Source organism: Bubalus bubalis, chromosome 2 (genome assembly GCF_019923935.1).
Source record: "Bubalus bubalis isolate 160015118507 breed Murrah chromosome 2, NDDB_SH_1, whole genome shotgun sequence".
NCBI classification, from domain to species: domain Eukaryota; kingdom Metazoa; phylum Chordata; class Mammalia; order Artiodactyla; family Bovidae; genus Bubalus; species Bubalus bubalis.
Window position 1 is genome coordinate 75,118,821 of NC_059158.1, and position 24,489 is coordinate 75,143,309.

The 24,489-nt window shown below is 42.3% G+C and overlaps 1 long non-coding RNA gene across 1 annotated transcript; it reads left to right on the top strand.

Annotated features, from left to right (window-relative positions):
* Positions 1 to 3,495: 3,495 nt before the first annotated feature.
* LOC123328479 lies at positions 3,496 to 23,668 on the top strand. The gene is made up of 2 exons (XR_006543329.2): positions 3,496 to 3,663; positions 23,358 to 23,668. It is a non-coding gene; the product is annotated as an uncharacterized LOC123328479 (long non-coding RNA).
* Positions 23,669 to 24,489: the final 821 nt, after the last annotated feature.

Consider the following 24,489-nt stretch of genomic DNA (forward strand, 5'->3'; position numbering starts at 1 on the left):
ACTGGGTGGCTCTGGGTACTCCTTTTCCCATTTCAATGGTGAATGGGCAAGAATGGCAGCTCAGATTTGTCAGGCATGAGGGTCCTGCTCACACCACTTACCACTCAGGTGAACCACTGAGATCAGTGGAGATACAGGCTGAGGGTGAGTGGGATCTAAAATGGTAAGAGGAGGGTGAAGATGAGTGTCATCTGTGGGCCTGAGGCTAGCCACAGCACTGGAGGCTATGGTTTCCTGCAGAAAAGTGGTCCGGAGGAGCTCCTTTCAGGATGTACATGAAATTGTGGATCCCAAAAGTACCAGGAATGGCTGGGGTGGACTTAGAGATGTGCTGTGCAGATCACCTCAGGCAGGACTTGCAAATTGGGCAGACAGCCTTTCCTGGAAACTGGAAATTAGATCTAAAGCTCTGATTGGACTGAAGTCCACCATTTTCGGCAAGAACACATTTTGAAAGAACTGTCTACTTCCCGCTGTGTTCCCATTCTCTGAAGGTTGACTCACTTGGATTTCAGGTTTTTTTTTTCTTGGCAAGACTACTTTGTAGACAGTGGTGGGTTCCTCCCCAAGGAGGCTCATGGTGTATAACTGTCTTTCTGTGACTTGAGCACCAACCAATGATTGCTGTATTGATTCATTTATCTATTAGAAGTTACAAAGTAATGATTTTCTTATTCTACTAATATCCTTTGTTTTTCAGCTGGAATGCTTCCCTTGTCTACTGTTTATCATTTATATGGGGAAAATGGCAAAAGTGCTCAGTTTTTTCCCTTTGTTTATCAGTTTTCAAAATAATCATTTTGTTCCCTAGCCTCCTCCAAATGTCACTAAGTCATGGTGATTTCTTTTACTATCATTATAATTTATGGATTACAAATAATTTCAATGCCCAGTTGCTCAGTTGTGTCCGACTCTTTGCAACACCATGGACTGTAGCCCGCCAGGCTCCTTTGTCCATGGGATTATCCTGGCAAGAATACTGGAGTGGGTTGCCATTTCCTCCACCTTTTGACCTGCTCCTGCTGCTGCTGCTGCTGCTGCTGCTAAGTCGCTTCAGTCGTGTCCCACTCTGTGCGACCCCATAGACGGCAGCCCACCAGGCTCCCCCATCCCTGGGGTTCTCCAGGCAAGAACACTGGAGTGGGTTGCCATTTCCTTCTCCAATGCATGAAAGTGAAGAGTGAAAGTGAAGTCGCTCAGTCCCGGGCTCCTCCGTCCATGGGATTTTCCAGGCAAGAGTACTGGAGTGGGGTGCCACTGCCTTCTCCGTGACCTGCCCCACTAGTCTTCAATAGGTATAATCAGATGTTTTATTTACCAAATGTGTAGGCCTGGGCCCATCTGAACCATGTTTCACATTATCAGACACCTGGCTTATTCCTGGAAAGCATTATTTGAAAAAGCAAGTGGCTGGAACTTCTAGCTCAGCCTGTAAGAACTGTGGATTCAGCAGGATTTCCAATTGCTCTCTTTGGCGAAGGGAAAACAAGTGCCCTCAATTAAGGAAAGTGAGATCACCCCATCACAGCCTTGAGCAGCACCAAGGCCATATAGTGCACAGCAAATTACACGTGTCGGGCAGGGGGTCATGTAGATTTATAAATGCAGACCTGGAAGGCATTGATCATTGATATGAATGAAGATGGTATTTGGAAGCAGGCAGTTCAGGTTTGCTTCACTATCTGAAATCTGTAGGTTTAATTCTGATGCAGTCCACGATACAATCATGGATTATTCCATCTCTGAACTGAACTGTTCATATCATAGAACTGTGATATTTCGAAGGAAGATTTTAGATTTGGTTTTGTCTTGACTTAAAGTGAACACAGACTTATGATAATAACTGTGTTCAGGCTGTGTGAGGGCATGGTGTCTACAGGACCGGGAAGTGGATGGCAGGGGAGAGTGTGGTGTGCTGCCCAGAGCTGGTGCTGCTGCTCTGCTCTCTGGCTGTGTTGGGATCCTCTCTCTAAATCCAGAAAGCCACATTCCAATAGTCTAGGCTCTTGAGCAGTTTTTCAGGGTAGCAAATATCTTTCGTTCCTTCTTTATTTTGATAAAGGGATAAAAATGGCGGGTGCCACCATAATCCCATTTGCTCCCCTCCAAGCTTGTGCTTTGTGGAGCATGTGAGGTTGGGCCTCTGCAGCCCCACTTGCTGCTGCAGCCGGCTGTTGAAAACTGTCCCACAGGAAGTGTCAATGTCTTTGATTTCTGAGCGGTGGCTCTGCTTCGAGCTGGTGCTCGTCTCAGAAAGGCACTCTTCCTGCCAGGGTTTGAAGAGCATCTCTTGTCATCTCAGCACGAGAGAAAGCAGATCAGCAAAGAGATCAGCAACCCAGAGGGCTCACGTGAGAATAGCAGAACGCTCGGCCTCAGAGCGACAGCCAGCACCTTGCCAAGCCCGTGGAGGGAAACAAAGGTCTCCACAGACAGCAAGGGCAAAAGACTTGGTGCTTGATGTCTACTCCTTGAGAGACCACGCAAGCGAAAACCAAGGCCTGGTGCAAGTTCCCTGACGCGGGGAGTAAACGTGTGTGCACAGCTGGAGAGGAGCCAGAGCAAAGGGGATCTCACCGTAACAGGAACGCCTCTGCAGTTTTGGGCGAGGGCCACCACAGTTCCTCAGCCCTGTAAATGCTCTACAGGTTGAAGCATGGATAATCTCCCAAGCTTTCTCTCAGTTTCCACCCCAGGATCTGCGACAGGACTTGTCCCACAACTCCTGCTTTCTACCCTGAGGTTCTCCTCACCAACTAACCCTATTTATTTATTTAAAATATTTTGTTATGAATCGCTTTGAACATACACAAAAATAAAAAGAATAGTATAATGAGCCCCCTCCACCCTGTCCAAGTGCCCATAACTTAACTAGAACAACCGAGAACCCCCAGTCAGTCCTGACCCACCTACACTCTTATCCATTCCCTCTCACCTGTATTATTATTATTATTTTGGTAAAGGTTTATTTATTTGGCTGTCCTGGGTCCTAGTTGCAGCATGCTGGACCTAGTTCCCTGACCAGGGATCGAACTTGGGTCCCAGCATTGGGAGCAGAGTCTTAGCCAGTGGACCACCAGGGAAATTCCTCATATGGTACTATTTTGAAGCAAATTCCAGATGACATATTTTTTTCATAGCAGTTAAGGTACTCTCCTTTTTTTTTTTCATCTTTCTTTTCCCCATTTATTCTTGAAATCACAGAACCCTCTAGCACACTTAAAAACATTGATTTAAAAATATCAAATATTGAAAAAATTTAATATCATCAGATATTCCGTCAGCATTGAAATTTCCAATTAACCCTGGTTAAGTCACTTATACTGAGTCCTTGTAGATCTTACAACATGGGGCAAGTTTTAAGCTATAATTTTTTTCATAGTTGCCTCATGACACACACACATTTCGAAAACTGGTCCATCCAAGTTCAAAAGGGTACACATAGTAGAGGTATTTCAATCAGGATGATGTTTGTATTTTCTGTCTTTGGAGGCAAGTCAGAACCCCCAGGAAGAACTGTCAAGGAAAGATATGTTGTGGATTGAGGGGACTGACAAAAATTCTGAATGAGAGTGGGAAGTGCAGAAGATGCCAAAAGGAGAGACAGCACGTGTCTCAGGGTAAGGTCAACAGAGGCTGAAGAGACATGGCAGTTTCAAGCAGGTGAGTTTTATGATTGGGAAAAACAGCCCTTGGCTACTAAACTGTTGTTGGTATGATTTGTTGCCATTTCTTATGGGCAGTTTCACTGGCTACAATCAGAACTTTCTGGATGCAACATGAATTTTCTGGATCATAATGTAGTGTGCAAACAGAGTAGTGATTTTTGGTAGGAGATGCAGGTATTAGGAATGGTCTAGAAGCCTTATGAAAAGGGCTGAAATGGCCTCAATCAGTAAACAACTTCTGTAAAATTAGGGATAAGTTTAAGTTACCATGATAATGGAGAATAAAAGGAGAAATGACCAGGGATGGGACTCTTGGCTGCAGGCTCAGGGTCTTTGTTGGTGTTTAACTGATAATGCAGGTTTCTACTGGGCTATCTTCAGAGCTGTTGGGAGCTCTTGAGTGACTTAACATCAAGACATACATAATCGGTTGCTAATTGGCATAATTCATCTTTCTTGATGTATTTGCCTTAAGTCAGCATTTCTCAGCCTGGGTTCTGAGCAACACTAGGTATCTGGTGGCTTTTCCAAAGTCAGATTAAGTTTGGGAAACATGGAACACCCCATTTCCCCTCTCAGAGAGTTACGGTGCCCACTGGTATATTTAAAGTTCTAAAAAATCTTCTGTTGAGCTTTGTGCCTGGCTCAAGCAGACACTAATTCTAATTTTTAATAAATTGATAGATGTTACCCAATATTTTGCAAACTTTATTATTTATGGAAACTATTTCTGTGGAATATCTAATACTAATATCACACATTAGATATTTCTATGGAATATCTAATGTCAATATTGAAAATTAATACCTAATATTAATTTCTATGAATAATAACATTAACATTAACATCCAGTATTAATAATGTCCTATATAGGATATACTTATACTAAAATTTTTTTGTTATTTATCTGATCTCAAATTTGACTGGGCATCCTGTACTATAATTTTCAATATCTGTCAACTCTACTCTGTCTTCATGTTCCTCCAACCCATTGTGTCAGTGGGAGCAGCCATGTTTGAACAAAGGGCCCCTCCTCTTGGCCTTCATGGATTGTTTGAGTTGGGCACCTTATCCAAAGTAAGTCAATCGATCCCTGCCTTGGAAAAGCAGAATTAGAGGCAGAGTACATAGATCAGTCTGGATGCTGCCTTGAATGGAGGAGAGCACATCAATGAGGGAAGTGCTCGTGATGAACATTTTCTACCACCAAGACTGGGAAACAAAAGAAGGAGCCAATGCTAAGAGAAGGAAAGAAGACTTTAGGGTCCCCTAAAATGTTATAATTCCTTCTTCTTGCCCTTTCTGAAGCTTGGTTATTTAACAACCCTTGAATTCCTTAAGATACCCGGGAGTTCTTATAATACACAGTCCCTTTGCTTAAGCTAGTTCAAAGGGATTTCTATTCCTTGCAACCAGAAAATATCCTAATAAAGTGTGATTCTTCCCGGAGAGAAATTGATTAGCTCTGTCATTCATGATTTGCTGTAGTAGGTACGGCATAGAGTGCTGACATGCATTTTGAGAATGAGGTGGCTTATCTTTAAGGAGACCATTTAGAAACTTAGGGTGAGCCTGGGTACATGATAACACAGAGGGCAGGGCCTCGTCGTTTTCCCAGCTAGCTCCATCTCTAGCCTGAAGCTCTCCAGCTTCTAGCAAAGAAAGGAAATCTTAGGAAAATTACAAAACCACCACATAGGCTTTTTCTCTGGGTAAACGGACAAGTTCAGTCTGCATGCCAGATTAAGATACTGTCCTTTACAATCCTGAAGTTCCCAAGACTGGAATCCTGAGTCGAAAATTGGACCCCCCAAGGCTCATGGCTGTTGGCGTTGAGTTAAGTGCCACCCTTTGTTCTTACCATGGGAAGTTCAATTTAGAGCAATTTGGAATGATTCCCTCCAGTCCCAGGGCATCATTAGGTATTTCAAGGCTGGTGGTTAGCTTGGTAAAAACCACTTCCCCATATTAGAAGATCACAGGGACTATTGAAAAGACATCACAGAGTGTATGATTTTAAGCAAGTCATAGTTTTCAGATTACCAGTATTTTCAGACAGTTTAAAAAGTGCTCGTACCTTATATATAAACACAATCTATGTAGTAGTAGTAAAGCTCAGATTGACCTTGGAAAAAGCCTCTTTAATGCAGCATGGACGTGCTGTGGTCTCCTTGGGTATCATGAGGTATTCGGGAATGTTTTATTTTATTTTATATTAATTTATTTTCCTTAAGGTCAAGACAGGAACAAACGACAGTGAACCCTGATGAACAGATACAGACCACTGATTAGGGGTTAGTAGCTCCTTAATCGATCTTCTATTAAATTGTGGGCCTGATTTCTCCTGCTGTGAGTTTGTTATTTTTTAACATGAATTTATTGTTGGTTGGCTCTGGAGTATGATTCTCACTTTAATACTGTAGGATCAGTGTTTTTTAGCCAGACAACCTCAGTGTCTCTGGAGTTTTCGGCTGCTAAACCTTAATATGATGAATGGGGTATGATATTATGCCCGGAAGATATTAATGGATTCATGCACATAATACAATCATCACCACTGACAGGCCACATCAGCGCTGAGATGTCAACCTGCACTGAAACTATATGTTGAGAAGTACATTTATTTAGACATTTGTTACAAATGATTCCTTCTTTTGAGGATCCAAATGAGGTTTCCTTCCATTCCTCAAAGTGTAGCTTAAAGGCAAGTGATATCTACTCTTGAATAGATATTCCACCTCTACATTGGAACCTGTGTTTGGGTGATGGAGGAGGGATATTATGGGAATGCTGTGGTGGCCTGAATCTTTAACATATCCTTCCAACGCTGATTTGTAAGTTTGGGTTTTATCAGTAAAAAGCAATTTCTAGGAAAGAATTACTCTCATAATGATATGATTTTAGATGAGGATAAAAAGTCTGATATCTGAGATCATACACAACATTGATAAACAGCTATGTTTTTATATTTTCTTAGAATATTCTTGGCTTTGTACTTTATTTCTTCCTTTGCTTTATGTTGGAACTTATGTTCCTTGATGAAGAAATACAGACAGGAGAGCCTTCTGTTTAATACTGGCAGTTAAAGATTTGCTGGTATCCTTAAGAGCTGTTTGTTGAACTCTAGTACTTCTGCAGAGAAGCCACACTGTAGTCTACTTTTATATACTTTGCTCTGTTTGCTTTGGACTTGGCATAAGCTTTGGAGGAGTTTAACTGGGTCTTTGTTTTCTCCTTCCTTTTTTTTTCCCTGAGATACAGTGTTTGAGTCTATGTGTTCAGTTCAGTTCAGACGCTCAGTCGTGTCCGACTCTTTGCAACCCCATGAGTCACAGCACGCCAGGCCTCCCTGTCCATCACCAACTCCCGGAGTTCACTCAAACTCATGTCCATCGAGTCGGTGATGCTATCCAGCCATCTCATCCTCTGTCGTCCCCTTCTCCTCCTGCCCTCAATCCCTCCCAGCATCAGGGTCTTCCAATGAGTCAACTCTTTGCATGAGGTGGCCAAAGTATTGGAGTTTCAGCTTTAGCATCAGTTCTTCCAATGAACACTCAGGACTGATCTCCTTTAGGATGGACTGGTTGGATCTCCTTGCAGTCCAAGGGACTCTCAAGAGTCTTCTCCAACACCACAGTTCAAAAGCATCAATTCTTTGGCACTCAGCTTTCTTCACAGTCCAACTCTCACATCCATACATGACCACTGGAAAAACCATAGCCTTGACTAGATGGACCTTTATTGGCAAAGTAATATCTCTGCTTTTGAATATGCTATCTAGGTTGGTCATAACTTTCCTTCCAAGGAGTAAGCATATTTTAATTTCATGGCTGCAATCACCATCTGCAGTGACTTTGGAGCCCAAAAAAATAAAGTCTGACACTGTTTCCACTGTTTCCCCATTTATTTCCCGTGAAGTGATAGGTCCAGATGCCATGATCTTAGTTTTCTGAATGTTGAGCTTTAAACCAACTTTTTCACTCTCCTCTTTCACTTTCATCAAGAGGCTTTTTAGTTCCTCTTCACTTTCTGGCATAAGGGTGGTGTCATCTGCATATCTGAGGTTATTGATACTTCTCCCGGCAATCTTGATTTCAGCTTGTACTTCTTCCAGCCCAGCATTTCTCATGATGTACTCTGCATATATGCAGCCATATATAACTTGTTTTTTTTTTTTTAAACTTTGTATTTTGAATTGGAGTATAGCGATAAACAGTGTTGTAATAGTTTCAGGTGGACAGCAAAGGTCAGCCATATAAATATCTATATCTACATATATTCTCCCCAAAACTTCCTAACCATTCAGGCTGCTACATAACATTGACCAGAGTTCTCTGCACTATATACAGTAGGTTCTTGTTGGTTATTCATTTTAAGTTATACTATTGTCATCATTATTTTGTGAAGATGCAGCTTTATGGAACGTATTACTATCATAACTAATTGTGTGGTCTTGGGTAATTTAAGCTTCTTGAGCTTCAGTTTCTTTGTTTGAGAGCGATAGATAATAATGGTTATTTCACAGTGTTTGTTGTAAATGTTACATGTGGAGATACATACAGAAATACTTTAAACAGTGTTTGGCATATAAATGTGTACAGAATAAATGTTAGTTATTTTCTTTCCTTCAACTGAACCACCTGGAAGAGAGATTAAAAAATACTGTGACTAATAAGGCAAAAGAAATTGCACTGGAAACAGTCCATGTGGTCTCGGTACCGTTTGTAATCTAGCTGGGGCCTTATTGTTGTTATTTTAGGGGGCAGATGGTTATGATAGCTCTCTTTCAAAAAAATTCATAGGTTCTGATGAGAATAACACAAGCTAGAAGGTTCCTGAACTGTTCACACCAAAAATAACGCCAAATGGTTCTGAAACGTCATCAGAGTCTGAGATTTGTAAAAATGGTTAGATTGTCGTTATAGATAGAATCATATAAAGTCTATTTATCATTCAAAGCTTAGGAATTCATCTTTCTTCAGTAAGTTTGAAAACAAATTTGTAATGAATGCAGTTTTGTCATTTATAACAGAGAAAGTTCTCCCCTTTTGACTGGTTTGTGTTCCTTTTTCGCCCAGGCTCTCATGATTTAGAGAACCTGTCATCACCTGGCTGTATCCACCTTGTAAAGGAAACAAGCTGGTTGATTATTTAGGACTCCCATCCCTTTTGCACTTCATCTGTCTCCTGAATCTGTTTAATGAGATGCCTTGCTTTTTTCAGAACACACTGAAAGAGATGCTCTTTTACCTTTGTGCTATTCCTTTCACTTTGGCATACAAAGGAGCCCCATTGAAAGCAACTTTTAAAGGGGTTGGGTGGGGAAAATGAAGGCTTCCTAGAGAGTGACACCTGAGCTGAGGTCTTGAATGGTGAGCAGGAGTTAGTTAGTCCAAGAAATGAGAAGGAGGCATGGACAAAGGTCTAAGGGCATGGAGTGGCTTGGGAATGTGGAAATGTGATACCGGAGTTGCTGGAGCTTAGAGGTAGGGAGATCAGGAGGAGAAGTTGGAGGTGCTGGCATGGGATAAAGTATGGAAAGCCTAGGTTGCCAGGTTAAGCAGCTTAGAACTTATTAAGTAGGCAATGGTGAGCCTTTGATGAGTTGTAAGGTGGTGGGGGTATGGTCTAATTTTTTTTCTAGGCAGATCAGTGGGCTGGGGGAACAGTGTAGATAGAGGACAAGATGGGCAATGTAGATTATGATTGGCCAAGGCTAGGAGCAGGAGACTAGGGAGTTGGCTGCTGCCAGGGTCTAGCTTAGAGATGATAAGAGTCTGAGTCAGGCTAGTGGTTGAGGGAGAGGGTAATGTGTTGGTCTAGATGACTACCCTGCTGCTAAGCAGCTGCTAAGTCACTTCAGTCTTGTCCGACTCTGTGCGACCCCATAGACGGCAGCCCACCAGGCTTACCCTAACCTCGGCCAAATCTAGCTGGGGGCCTAAATTATGAATATTAGCTATCCCCTTTGATGACCTCACCATGTAATCGTCAACTCCTTCAGTCTGACTTGTACAGGTCTTTGGTTCCAATTGTCTGCACTGTGTAGTTACCTGGAGATTTTGAGAGACTACTGATGCCTGGGTCCCAGCTCCAGAGATTCTGACTTAACTGGTTTGGGGTGCAGCCTGGGCATGGGGATCTTTGAATGTTCTCCAGCTGATTCTAGAATGTGTAGCAAAGAGAAGCAGTGGTGCAGGTTTCACCAAAACAGCATTAAAAAAAATAGGCATTGTGACAATATTTTCTTTCTATCTTCTCAATCTTGTCTATGGGTTTAGGAACTCATAAACAAGGAAAAAAAAAAAGGTAAAAGGACACAAAAAATGTTCACAATTTTTAGTCAGCCAGGATTATTAAGAATGTTGTGAGTCTTACACAACAGTTGGCCAATACAATTTTGGGAGTTACACACTGAGTCCAAACTGAATTGATTCCATTGAACCAATTGCTTATGGTTACAGATGGTGGTTTGTACAAAGTCTCTGGCAGCACTCTCTTTGGATTAAAACGAATTTTCACTGCCAAGGATTTACTTTGCTTCTACTGTGGATTTATTTTTTTGAGTGTAAAGAAATTTATCCTAACTGGGTTATTTGCACTTATTTGTCTTGAGCTAAATTGTTATCTGGTATCATCACAGGCCTCCTCAATGATGGCCTAGCTCAGTCCTTCTCAAATTTTAATGTCTATGAGAATAACCTAAAAATACTATGAAATGCAGGTTCAGATTCAGTCGCTAAAGGGCAGGGCCTGAAATTCTGTACCTAATGAGCTTTCAGGTCCTGCTGAAGTTGCTGGCCTATTGACCTCACTTTGAGAGGATCAGTGGGACCCAGGAAATATTCTAAAGGCTTTGATTATTCTTCTTTCTCTTCAGTCATGATCATATAAAGAGAAGTATAAAGAAAAGAAGTGATAATATTTAATTTGAAAAAAATCTCTAGGTGAAGACTTACTTGTGGAATACAATTAAATTATTAAATGTTTCCATCTGTGTATGACATTTCTACCAATTTTAAACCTCTTTATTATGCCTTTGAGGATACTGGGAGAAATTACTTCAGCCCATACAAATATAAGATGACACATAATTAATAGTTGACATATTTAATGTATGGCAATAGCTGAAAAGTCATCCTTTCAAAATATCTGACAATATTATTAAACTCAAATCTGGAAAATTTGAGAACATCAAAGTTAGACTATGGGTACTGGGAGAACTCACAGCTCAGTGTATAATCTTTGGAGAACCTTGAATCTAATGACACACAGGTAAGATTTAAGATTTTTTCCCCCTCAGAGTGAAAAGTTCAATAAACTTGATTCAAAATTCATAGGAACCAAAAATATTATATCTTTTGAACTTGGAAAATTTTATATTTCTAATATAGCTAAACAGAGAATATCTAGCAAGGTTTCCCCCCCAACCCCTGTAGGCACAGTTCAAAAGGAATCTTGGTTATATTTTTAAAAGGAGGAAAATGGAAGTTTGAGTCTATAACTAGTATATGAACAATTGTGACCAGTAAGATGTAATGTAACAAAACATAATTTTGACCTCCACTGCTTTTTAAAATTTATTTAATGGAGTGTTTTTTCTCTCATGTTGGGTGAAAATTCTGACATCCTCCAGGAATGTTATAGTCACATATGGAACGGAAAGTCCTACCTACTCTCAATCTTAGCCAAAAGATACCATCTTGATTTTGAAATAGAATTCCAGCTGGATGCATTAATTAGCATGTCAAGTGAAGTGAAGTGAAAGTCGCTCAGTCATGTCTTACTCTTTGTGAATCCATGGACTATACAGTCCATGGAATTCTCCAGGCCAGAATACAGGAGTGGGTACCCTTTCCCTTCTCCAGGGAATCTTCCCAACCCAGGTATCAAACCCAGGTCTCCCACATTGCAGGCGGATTCTTTACCATCTAAGCCACAAAGGAAGCCCAGCACATCAATATACATTAAAAGGTAAGACTCCTGTTATCTCAGCCATAACCTGTTCTTCTTTTCCTAACCTGTTTTCCCTCTTTCTCTATTTTCTAAACTTTGGGCTCCTCTGAGGTCAGAGCACAAGAAGGTTGGGAGCAAAAAGGTACAGAAAAGTTCTTACTTGAATGGTATGTTTGTGAGCTGGCTTTGCACAGGCTGGGCCTGGCAGATGCTTAGAGGTGAAGCTTTTTCTCGGGTCCCTCCAACAATAGTTCTAGGAGGTGGGCCATCCATACTATCCCCTAGTTGTGCTCTCTTCTTATTCCTTATTTTCTGGACTTTCTACTCCACGGAGACTTTGGAGCCTCATTTCCTCAGGATGCTCTCTGGGAGCAGAATTAAAAATGATTCCAATCCAGCTCTTTCCCTGTGGGATGGGATTGAGAGTCACACAGGGTAGTGGCTGTCTACAAAAAAATTCCTTTTGCAAATGCTCCCCCAGTATCCACATATGCAACCCTTTTATGGCTTCCTTACAGGTTTTAGGGCTGTTTATCCAGTTTTTAATAATGTTCTTTGAAATTTCCACGAGGTGATTTGGAACCTCACTTTGGAATTTCATATTTATGGAACCTTTGGTGCCTCAGTTCAGCTCAGTTCAGTCGCTCAGTCGTGTCCGACTCTGCGACCCCATGAATTGCAGCACACCAGGCCTCCCTGTCCATTACCAACTCCCGGAGTTCACCCAGACTCATTTCCATCTAGTCGGTGATGCCATCCATCCAGCCATCTCATCCTCTGTTGTCCCTTTTTCTTCCTGCCTCCAATCCCTCCCAGCATCAGAGTCTTTTCCAATGAGTCAACTCTTCGCATGAGGTGCCTGAAGTACTGGAGTTTCAGCTTTAGCATCAGTCCTTCCAATTAACACCCAGGACTGGTCTCCTTTAGGATGGACTGGTTGGATCTCCTTGCAGTCCAAAGGACTCTCAAGAGTCTTCTCCAACACTACAGTTCAAAAGCATCAATTCTTCTGTGTCAGCTTTCTTCACAGTCCAACTTTCACATCCATACATAACCACTGGAAAAACCATAGCCTTGACCAGACGGATCTTTGCTGGCAAAGTAATGTCTCTGCTTTTGAATATGCTATCTAGGTTGGCCATAACTTTCCTTCCAAGGAGTAAGTGTCTTTTAATTTCTTGTCTGCAATCACCATCTGCAGTGATTTTGGAGCCCCTGAAAATAAAGTCTGACACTGTTTCCACTGTTTCCCCATCTATTTGCCATGAAGTGATGGGACCAGATGCCATGATCTTAGTTTTCTGTATGTTGAGCTTTAAGCCAACTTTTTCACTCTTCTCTTTCACTTTCATCAAGAGGCTTTTTAGTTCCTCTTCACTATCTGCCATAAGAGTGGTGTCATCTGCATATCTGAGGTTATTGATATTTCTCCTGACAATCTTGATTCCAGCTTGTGCTTCTTCCAGCTCAGCGTTTCTCATAATGTACTCTGCATATAAGTTAGATAAGCAGGGTGACAATATACAGCCTTGACATACTCCTTTTCCTATTTGGAACCAGTCTGTTGTTCCATATCCAGTTCTAACTGTTGCTTCCTGACCTGCATACAGGTTTCTTAAGAGGCAGGTCAGGTGGTCTGGTATGCCCATCTCTTTCAGAATTTTCCACAGTTTATTGTGATCCACACAGTCAAAGGCTTTGGCATAGTCAGTAAAGCAGAAATAGATGTTTTTCTGGAACTCTCTTGCTTTTTCGATGATCCAGTGGATGTTGGGAATTTGAGCTCTGGTTCCTCTGCCTTTTCGAAAACCAGCTTGAACATCTGGAAGTTCACAGTACACGTACTGCTGAAGCCTGGCTTGGAGATTTTTGAGCATTACTTTACTAGCGTGTGAGATGAGTGCAATTGTGCAGTAGTTTGAGCATTCTTTGGCATTGCCTTTCTTTGGGATTGGAATGAAAACTGACCTTTTCCAGTCCTGTGGGCACTGCTGAGTCTTCCAAATTTGCTGACATATTGAGTGCAGCACTTTCACAGCATCATCTTCCAGGATTGAAATAGCTTAACTGGAATTCCATCATCTCCACTAGCTTTGTTCGTAATGATGCTTTCTAAGGCCCATTTGACTTCACATTCCAGGATGTCTGGCTCTAGGTGAATGATCACACCCTTGTAATTATCTTGGTCGTGAAGCTCTTTTTTGTACAGTTCTTCTGTGTATTCTTGCCATCTCTTCTTAATATCTTCTGCTTCTGTTAGGTCCATACCATTTCTGTCCTTTATCGAGCCCATCTTTGCATGAAATGTTCCCTTGGTATCTCTAATTTTCTTGAAGAGATCTCTAGTCTTTCCCATTCTGTTGTTTTCCTCTATTTCTTTGCATTGATCTCTGAGGAAGGCTTTCTTATCTCTCCTGCTATTCTTTGGAACTCTGCATTCAGATGCTTATATCTTTCCTTTTCTCCTTTGCTTTTCACTTCTCTTCTTTTCACAGCTATTTGTAAGGCCTCTCCAGGCAGCCATTTTGCTTTTTTGCATTTCTTTTCCATGGGGATGGTCTTGATCCCTGTCTCCTGTACAATGTCACGAACCTCCATCCATAGTTCATCAGGCACTCTATCAGATCTAGTCCCTTAAATCTATTTCTCACTTCCACTGTATAATCATAAGGAATTCGATTTAGGTCATACCTGAATGGTCTAGTGGTTTTCCCTACTTTCTTCAATTTAAGTCTGAATTTGGCAATAAGGAGTTCATGGTCTGAGCCACAGTCAGCTCCTGGTCTTGTTTTTGCTGACTGTTAGAGCTTCTCCATCTTTGGCTGCAAAGAATATAATCAATCTGATTTCGGTGTTGACCATCTGGTGATGTCCATGGTGCCTAGTAGTAAGTTCCAATTTAATATACTATTATCCTATAATCTAAACTTCTATTCCTCTTCCAAAATAGAGCAGTTCCTAGACTACTGACCTATGTCAAGGTATCTTTCTATGTATTAGGGTTTTTCAACCCCAACACTATTAACATTTTGGGCCAGATAATTCTTTGTTGTAGAGGACTGTCCTGAACCTTGTAGAATGTTCAGCAGCATCCCTGGCCTGTTACCCACTAGATGACAGAATCACCCTCTGCCTCCCAGTCCTGACAATAACAATGTGTCCAGACATTGCCAAGTTTCCTGGGAGACAAAACTGCCTTGGGTAAGAACCACTGCCATAAACTTGTGAGTACAGGTCAAAGGGCAAACATGTTAAAAACAAGGTATGCATCATGAGGATTACCTAGAATGGTGGCTCTGGAACCAACCTTACACATCCACCTCATTGACTTCCACTTTATAAAGGAGTAAACAGTTCAGAGAGGTGAATAGATTACCTGGTTGCAAAATCCATATTACGGGTACAACCGGGAAGAACGTAGGTCTTCAGACCTTTGTACAGTGCTCATTGTGAGGTTAGGGATAAATAATTATTAAATCTTAACAGCACTGCTAATTTTAAGGTACCTATGCTTAGAATTTTCTGTGCCAAAAATAGAACCTAGAAAACCCTTATCTAATTAGTTAGTGAATGGCACTGAATTAAAATTGGACACCATAATTAATCAATGCTAAACTGTAGTCAAATCCATTACCCTTGAATAGATTATCTCTGTGACCCTCAGTCTCCTTCTGACACCACGCGTTGGGGGTCTGAAGGAGCTGATTGGAGGGCTTTGCGAAGGTGGGAGGCTGGGGGTCGAAGGGACCCTGTAAGTGGCAGTAAATCATTTTTGTGTTATCTGTAGCTTGTTTTTATCTGTGTCACTGCTCCTCTCCATTAACAAAGCTAATTGAGAATTGACTATTGCAAACTTTTATTTTAGAAGGCCAGAGATGCAGGAAAAATGGAAACTTTTCAATTGTCTATTCTAACTATGGTCAATTTCAGGACCACATGATCAAATTTCAGAAACTTTTCATGCTCTGTTTGTTTGTTTGTTTTAACTAGAGTGCCCTTCAAGTTTCTTTTTTTTTAATTGTTGTTTTCTGTTTCTTCCTTTTAATCACTGAACAAAATAAACGCTTTTCAAAGAATTGTTAGTTTTCTTTTTCTCAAAGTCTTGCAAGAAACAGGCTTTGGAAGTAAAATTTAGCCATTTCCCTAGTATTTTATTTCCTGAAGAGTACCTTTCATTTCTGAATTTTACTTGTGTGCTTAGATAGGAAATGCAGTGTTTTTAATTGCATAGGAATCGCCACCTAAATGCTTGCCGTCCACCTGAACTCAGCTTCAGTCTCAAGTTGTTGGGACTCAATGCCCGCCTCCGGAAGGAGCCCCTCTCTCTCAGTCTGGCTGCAGTACTACTCCATTAGAAATGTAGAAATTGGGACTTCCCTGGTGGGCCAGTGGTTAAGACTTTGCCTTCCAATGTAGGAGTGTGGTTTGTTTCCTGGTCAGGGAGCTAAGATTCCACATGTATTGTAGGCAAAAAACCAAAACATAAAAGCAATATTGTAGCAAATTCAATAAAGACTTTGAAAATGGTCCACATCAGAAAAATCTTTTTTAAAACATGGAAATTATCAGTGAGTCTTCTCTCTTACGGAACTTTTCTAGTGGCTCAGAGGTAAATACTCTGTCTGCAATGTAGGAGACGTGGGTTTGTTCCCTGGATCAGGAAGACGCCCTGGAGGAGGAAATGGAAACTCACTCCAGTATTCTTGCCAGGAAAATCCCATGGACAGAGGAGCCTGGCTATAAGGTTGCAAAGAGTCAGACACAACTGAAGCGGCTTAGCTCACACACATTGTCCATTTATTGGACACTTACTGTGCCCCAGACACTATGCCAACATGTTTCCAGACTTTTAATCCTCACAACACTCCTTGGCAGGCAGGTATCACTGTTCCATGTCTCAGGTGAAGGAACTAATCAGCATGCCCAAGGTCGTTCAGTCACAAGTGGTGGAGTTTCTGGAAATCCCTGCCCATGCTCTTTTTATTCCCCATAGTGCACAGCTTGTAAGATTTTCCCCGACCGGGGATTGAACTTGGGCCCTCACAGTGAATTATCTCCCTTTTTGCCCTTTGGGTGTGGCCCGTGCTTTTAACCACCACATGGTACTGTCTCCCCATTCACTTAGAATCCTGGGCCAGTTGTCTCTTAAAAATGTCTCCAGGGGTTGTCCTTTCCTCTGTGGTCTATGCCTTATACCTGGATTCTTCTCAGAGCCTCCTGTGCAATGGCACATGCCTCACACCATCTGTACCTAAATCTTGCTTTTAATAAGACATTCCTCCCATCTAAATCTGTCAAGTGCATCTGCATTCTTTATTATGTCACTCTAGTAGCTGTCCTGATCCTGTGCTCTTGGAAACCTGATGTCCAGAACTTTAAAAAGCTACTTGACTATGCAAAATATGTCCTGAAACCTATCAATTGAAGAAGCTCCAAGGTTTCTTTCTGAGAGATGGAGGCCTGCAGATGGAAGAACTATGATGAGGTAGAAGGGGGAACGGCGGGCGTGGCAGACTTTAATGGGTTAAGCAGATAAAACAGAGGAACAATCTCTGGAAATAATATGGCGCCACCTGGAATTCATCTTAACCCAGAGACTGCACAAGCAATAGGCTGGGACACTTCCATAGCACGAGAGCGTTTGCTCACTCACTCGTTCAGTGTCAGGCTGAACTGTCTAGAGAGTGAAGGTGTCCCCTTCCTCCCTTGGTGCCATGTGTGTGTCCCTCCCACGCATGCTCAGTCTACGAGGATGACTTCTGATAGAGGAGGACCGTTCCTCAATCGGGGGAGCTCCTGCTAGCTTGCTTTTTTTTTTTTTAATTAATTTTTATTGGAATATAGGTGCTTTACAATATCAGTACGGCAAAATGAATCAGCCATCTGTGTCCATATATCCCCTCTCTTTTGAACTTGCTTTGCATTCAGATCATCCCAGTGCATTAAGGTAGAGTTCCCTGTGCTATAGAGTATGTTCCCATTAGTTACCTATTTTACACTTAGTATGAATAGTGTAATCGCAATCCCCCAATTCAAACAAACTTTCATTTATTTATTCATCCATCCTCACATCCTTCCGTCCAGTTAAATATTTATTAGGCCTGGTTCCTAAGCTGGCAACTCATCAGCAAAGACAGTTCTTGCCCTTTGAAAGTTGATATTCAGTTGAGAGGGGAAATGGGTAAGTGAATGGATACATCAGATAGTGACAAGTCCTGTAAATGAGATACAGTAGAAGAGGGGAGAGACTAAAGAGGACCGGAGGTGCTATTTTAGCTAGGAAGGCAGGGGAGGCCTCTGCGGGGGGTGACTTCGAGAGGGACTGAAGGGTGAGTGTCACCCACTCACCGCACATTTGGGAGACAGGCCTTCTAGGCTGAGGCAGCAGCAGGCAGGCAGGTGTGACAGAAGCAGAGGAAAAGCCTGAGACAGCCCTGAGAATGCGCTGACATCCGTAGCATGGATACGAGATTCTGCACCCCGGCTGGCAGCGAGGTGGGGACAGCACCAGAGCAGCTGCGTTCCAGGTGAGGGGCGTGTGTGCTCCCCGCGTTCCAGGCGCCGAGTCATTTAGAAATAGTATCTCGTCTTATTATGTCTTTAAGTTGACTTGTACTTTCATTAAGGTAATGCATGCATATAGTTAATCAAGGAGAAAGGCTTGTAACAAACAGTGGGAAGCCTCTGCTTGGTCCTCCTGCCTCTAATCTTTTTCTTCAGAGGCAACCACTTTCAACTTTTTTTTTTTAATTTTATTTTATTTTTAAACTTTACAATATTGTATTGGTTTTGCCAAATATCGAAATGAATCCGCCACAGGTATACATGTGTTCCCCATCCTGAACCCTCCTCCCTCCTCCCTCCCAATACCATCCAACTGGGTCGTCTCAGTGCACCAGCCCCGAGCATCAGTATCGTGCATCGAACTGTTTCTTCTGCAAAGAGTCGGACACGACTGAGCGACTTTCCCTTTGCTTCCGGTGTTTACGCCTTTATTTCCAGATCCTGTGCTCACGCTGTTACCTCACGCCTTAGTCCTTTCCTGACTTTCTTGTGCGATAGATGAATGCTTCAGCTCTCTGATTCACCTCCCTCCCTTCCTAGCTCCAACCCTTGGATACACTTACCACAATTTTTGTTCAGTTAATATTCAGTGTTTACATGGTGTTGACTGGGTGAATATTGTTTATTGTCAAGTCAACAAACATAATCATTTTTCCTCAAACTATCTTAACCTTTTATTTCCCCTGGAGTAAATAATTGACCCCCCTCCACCTTTTTTTTTTTTTTTTTAAACTTGCTCAGTTCTAAGTACAGATCACTACTATTTTTTCCAGATTTGCTAACAGATATGTCACCTGATGTCTGTCAATAATTTGTCCATTTCCAAACACTCATTTATGGTCTTCCTCCTGCCCCACAGCCCTCCCCATTTGGAGGAGTGCTCTTTGGGTGTGGAAAATACCTCTTATCCACTTTCCTGTGCTAGATTTCCTCTTTCCTGGATCCCATTCTTCTTTTCTTTTTGGTTAATTTTCTGAATTTGCTGAAGGATATCCTCCAGGAACTTCCTAAGAAAGGGTGCATGGGAAGAATTTTTTTTATTACTTGCATGTCTAAAAATAAATTTATTCAAACCTCATATTTGACTGAAAATTGGGCTGGGTATATCATTCTAGATGGAAAATAACTTTTCCTTGGAATTTTGAAGGTATTTGTCTATGTTTAGAAAAAGTCTTATAACATTCTGATATCTCTGTTTTCATATAAATCTGTTTCTTTCTTCTTTAAAAACTCTTATATTCATTCTATTCCTGGTCTCCTGAGATTTGAGATTGTTGTACACCTTAATCGTCCTTCAAAAACACGCTGGAAATGTGTCCTGAAAAGAGTTGCAAAGTTTCCAGAGATTCTGAGGCCATTAAACAAACAACAATAATAACCAAAAACCCTTTTGGGAGAAGGGTATGATGCTAATGGAGATGGTGATCAGAAGGGAATTAGGCACTTTTGAAAGCAATTAAAATATTCGATACTTTTTTGGCCTCCTTTAAAACAGCGATTCTCAACCAGGTGTGATTTTGCTGCGCAGAGGACCTTTGGCAATGTCTGGAGATACTTTTGGTGGTCACGGCTTTGGATGGGGGAGGCTTGCTGAGGGCATGCAGTGGCTAGAGGCTAGGGGTGATGCTAACCCCCATACAATGCGCAGGACAACCCGCCCCCTCCCCACAACAGTGAAGAATTATCAGGTCCAAAAAGTCAGTAGGAAGGGCTTTGGCCAGGCTGATGCTCTCTCCCCTCTCCCACCTGTGGCCAAAGGCATGTGGGTGTCTCCCAGTTGGCCTGGGGGTGCCAGTTCACTCTGCTCCACCACTGAAGCTGAAACTCAGACCCCATGCATACCAATGGCTAATTAATTCATGTTAATGTATGGCAAAAACCAACTCAATATTGTAAAGTAATTATCTTTCGGTTAAAAATAAATAAATAAAAAGCTCAGTGCTGTGGTTGAGGAACTCTGCTGTAAAGATTTCAAGTTTCTTTCTTAGAGATGTTAGCAACCATAAGCAGATTGGTTTCATTCTCCTCCATGCATCAATTCCACACATGTGTAACTGCATGTCTGGTAAGTAGCAGGCACTGTGCTGGCCCTCACAGAACTTAGAGTCTCCTGAGGTAAACGGGCTTGCTTTTAATTTGGGGCATGTTTAGAGAATCCATGAAATAGCTTAATCTTCTCTCAATCTGGGGGTTGCAAAAACAAGTTTCTTAAAGGAATAAGCCCTCTCTCCAAGTTTTGCTGTATTTGGGTCTATACGTTCCCATCCCAGTGGCACCCCACTCCAGTACTCTTGCCTGGAAAATCCCATGGATAGAGGAGCCTGGTGGGCTGCAATCCATGAGGTTGCTAAGAGTCAGACACGACTTCACTTTCACTTTTCACTTTCATGCATTGGAGAAGGAAATGGCAACTCACTCCAGTGTTCTTGCCTGGAGAATCCCAGGGACGGGGGAGCCTGGTGGGCTGCTGTCTATGGGGTCGCACAGAGTTGGACACGACTGAAGCGACTTAGCAGCAGCAGCAGCAGCAGTTCCCATCCCAGACCCTAGAGAGAGGGTGCTAGGAGTGATGATGAGGTAGGTCGAAGTGCATTGACCAACGATGGAGACATCCACGTACCTTAACATCGACCCTTAGCCCTGGATGAGACCCGTGTCTTTACACTCTGCGCTAAAATCAGCTGAAATGGCTGGTTGGAAATGCAGATTCCTAGGACCTGACTCAGACGAAGTGGAATCAGAATCACTAGGGTGTGGCTAAGGAAAAGTATGTTAACAAGCTGCCTAAGGGGCTTTTTGTGCAGTGATTATTTGAAAGCATCTGGCCCTGACTGTGCTGTGGTGAAAATAGCCTTTGCATTCAGGACTGAAAGTGGTGGTGATTAGCTCACAACAATGTCTTTAATTTTTGGAAGAAGGTGAACCAGTAGCAACAAGTTTGGAGCACCAACACTTGTCTTCACATGGCCCCAACTGACTCTGAGTTCACCGCTTATTAGCTGTGTGACACTGAGGAAATAATCCAGCCTCTCTGAACCCCAGTTTCCCTTTTCTGTAAAATGGAAATAGCAGTGTATATTTCATAAGGTGAATGTTGGGATTCATGTGAAATGTTTAGCACAGAGTTTGGTCATAATCAGTGCTCAATATCACAGTTATGAAGAACCCCAGCTGTTGTGATCCTGAAAAGAAAATTCTTGATCTAAACTTCAGTGATTTCTCAAGGAAAAGATGGTGTCTTCTGTTTCAGTGTTGTTCCCCCCTCTTTCTTCCTTAGGATCATGAGACCTGAGTATTGGTAATGTTCTCAGGAGCCCCCTGTCTCCAGTCTTCATGCCTGTGCATGCTCATATACCTTACACACGAGTGGGCACATGTCCTCTCTCCCACACGCAAACACCATGCATACCTCATGGCTTTCTCCTTTGGGACCTAAGCATCTGACATTCTTTGTTCTGGAAACGTGTCTTGTCAGCACGCTGCTCTCTAAGATCCGCACTGAACAGCGGCTCGTCGGCAGTAATAATCAGTGCCTTTTAGACGATACAGGCTTAATGGTAACAAGTGGGTAGGGTGGGGAAGCTGGAGGCAGGAGCAGTGGGGAGAGCGGTAGACCAAGTAGCACGGCACAGTCAGCAGCTTTATTGTGGGGCAGCTGGAAAGTGGAAGGTGTCCTCTCCCCCTTATGGGGCCTGCGGTGCCAGGTTTAGGGGTGAAGTGGAGACGGAACACCCTCCTGGGAGCAGGGCTGGCTGGCGCTGAAGGAGTGTGGTGTCATCGGAGCCAGGCCGGGAGCCCTCTACAGGCTCTTCCCATCATAGTTTTGCGATTAGTCACACTTCCTGCAGAAAACAGGCAGATGCAGAGAGGGAATCCTACTGTGAGGTTTGGAGAGGATTTCAAATGGGTCTTTTCTGAAAATAAGGTTGAAGGTAGGAAGAAGAGGAGGAACTTTCTCTGGGTCCGGTGCTAGTTGAGCCTTAGCAGTAGGGATGTCCACAGATCCGGGGACCTCCAGGTCCCTACGTCCACGTGTCGGACTTGGCTGTTCACGTGGCTCTGACCAGCACTCAGATTTAGTGGACCATTGGGCTGTGGGTGAAGAAGGGTTTCTTAAGTGGGTTTGACTCTGTTGATCAGCATCTGTTGAGCACTGCCAGGGGACAGCTAGGAAAACTGGCTAAATCATTGGGCAAAGTACTTAATCTCTACTTAATCTCTCTAGCCTCAGTTTCCTCATCTGCGAATTGGGCTACACAAAGGCTTTATCGCATAGGATTGTTGTGAGTATTACAGGAGAGAAGGCTCAAGAGCACTTCAAGGGGGATCTGGTACACAGTGGGCCTTCTGGAGAAATCTGGACTATTATTCTCATGAGAAATTCATCAATACTCGATGTTGTGGGCAGGCCTGCTGAGATATGGTGAAAGTCTATGGCTTTTTATTACATTTTGAAGTCTAAAAGAGTGATTTCTTTATGTACTCAACATTTTCTGGAAATGCAATACAGTTAGTATTTCTGGAAATACAATACAGTACGGTTGAAATTTAGTCCTAAGAGGTAAGCTCAGGGCTCTTGCTGTTGCAGCAGTGATGACTGGTATGTTGAAAGAAAGCAGGTTGCGTTCAACTTGAAGCCAACAAAGAACCTTCTCGGCTTTGAACCTTAAACTTTACAAAGGAACAAATGAAGTGCATTGGAGCAAAAGTTCTTCAGCTCTTCTGCCACCAACAGATAGGGTTAAGGGTCCCTTAGTCCCTCTTTGGACTTAAGGAAAAATGTGGACTTTGGGACCACCTTTGTAAGAAGGCTAACTTTTTGTACATCTTTTTTTTTTTTTTTTTTTTTTTTTAACCACAGGACTTTGGGAGAATAGATTCCAACCATAGGGAGATGGTAAACCAAGAATATTTTTTAAAAGAATCTAGCATTTTGTTCTTTCAGAAGTAAAGTGACAACTGCCGGTCGAAAAGCACATTTTTGTTATTAAGGAAGCAAATTAAAATTGCAAGAAAACAATGGAATGATCAGCTTGCAAAAGTTATTTGCTTTGATTAAAAGCACCAATAAATGTGTCTTGGTGCTATAAACTGCTTCATTTAGCACTTGACATATAATAGATTTTTTTTGCAGCGTAATATCTCCATTGAAATATAATTATTTTGCAGATTGCTCAGCTGAATACCCTTATAAACATGCTGTTGGGGGATTCACCCCGGGCGATCATCAGGAGATCATGACAATGTGCACAGTTGATGGACACATGAGGGATGTAGCAGTCGAGCTTGGAGCAGAGAAGGTGATTTGTTGCAGAGCAATTACCCTAATGCATTTTTAAAAGCATAAAATAAAGTATCGTTTCATTTGCTGAAAAGGTATTTTAGGTGCTTCGGTAAAGCACTGACAGAATATTTTGATTGTCAGCTTTTTCTTTTTTTTTAAGTTAGATAATTACATTTACCAGTTAAAGAATTGCCATTTAAAAATAATATTTTGTCTAAATGTTTAAAGATGTCTATTAAAAATGTATACTGAACATGACAGCGGCCTTTTCATGCTGTAATTCTAGTCGGTGGTCTGAAAACAATTAGCATGGAAAAAGAATGTACATTTATTCAGTGTTAGCTGGAGAGTCAAGATCTGTAGAGTGTGGTGAGGGTGTCCTGATGATTTTTAAAATAGCACTATTTTGCTCAGATGACACTTCTAAGAAAGGTTCTGTAGTTATGTGTGTATTTAGTTTCTTCAGTAATCTTTCTAGAGAGCAAAGCACACAGTGGGCTGTGGTCTGGGGCACTCTCTGCCTCATGCATAAGAAAGGAGAGAAGATGGAGAGAAACTTTAATAAAATAGCCAAATGTTACTCATCTATTTAGGCTGGTCTTTCAACTGGTATACACTAGAATGGCTGCACTGGTTGGTACCCATTGCAACATTTGCTCACCTGTAGGTTAAAAGTCCTTCCTGGAGCCCCGCCCTGTGCAGCCCCCTCAGATTCCTCCCTGAGACCTTCCAGCTCGCTCTGCCATCCAGCAACCAAAGGACTAATGCCTGCCCCAACAGGGGGCTGCCAGGCCCTGCCCCAGCCAAGCTGGCATCCATTCCAGTTGGCGGGAGTCTGGGCCATACTGGTTATCACCCCTGTTTAGATGAATCTTTGGCTTTAGCCTAGGAATGTTTAGAATATTTCAAAGCAATGTGTGGAGGCTGGCATGTGGTATGGGGCAAGAAACTGGTAAGAAACGCCATTCCCTGGTCCCTGTAATCTAGGTAGAGTGGTTTAGCTGCAAAGCCAAGTCC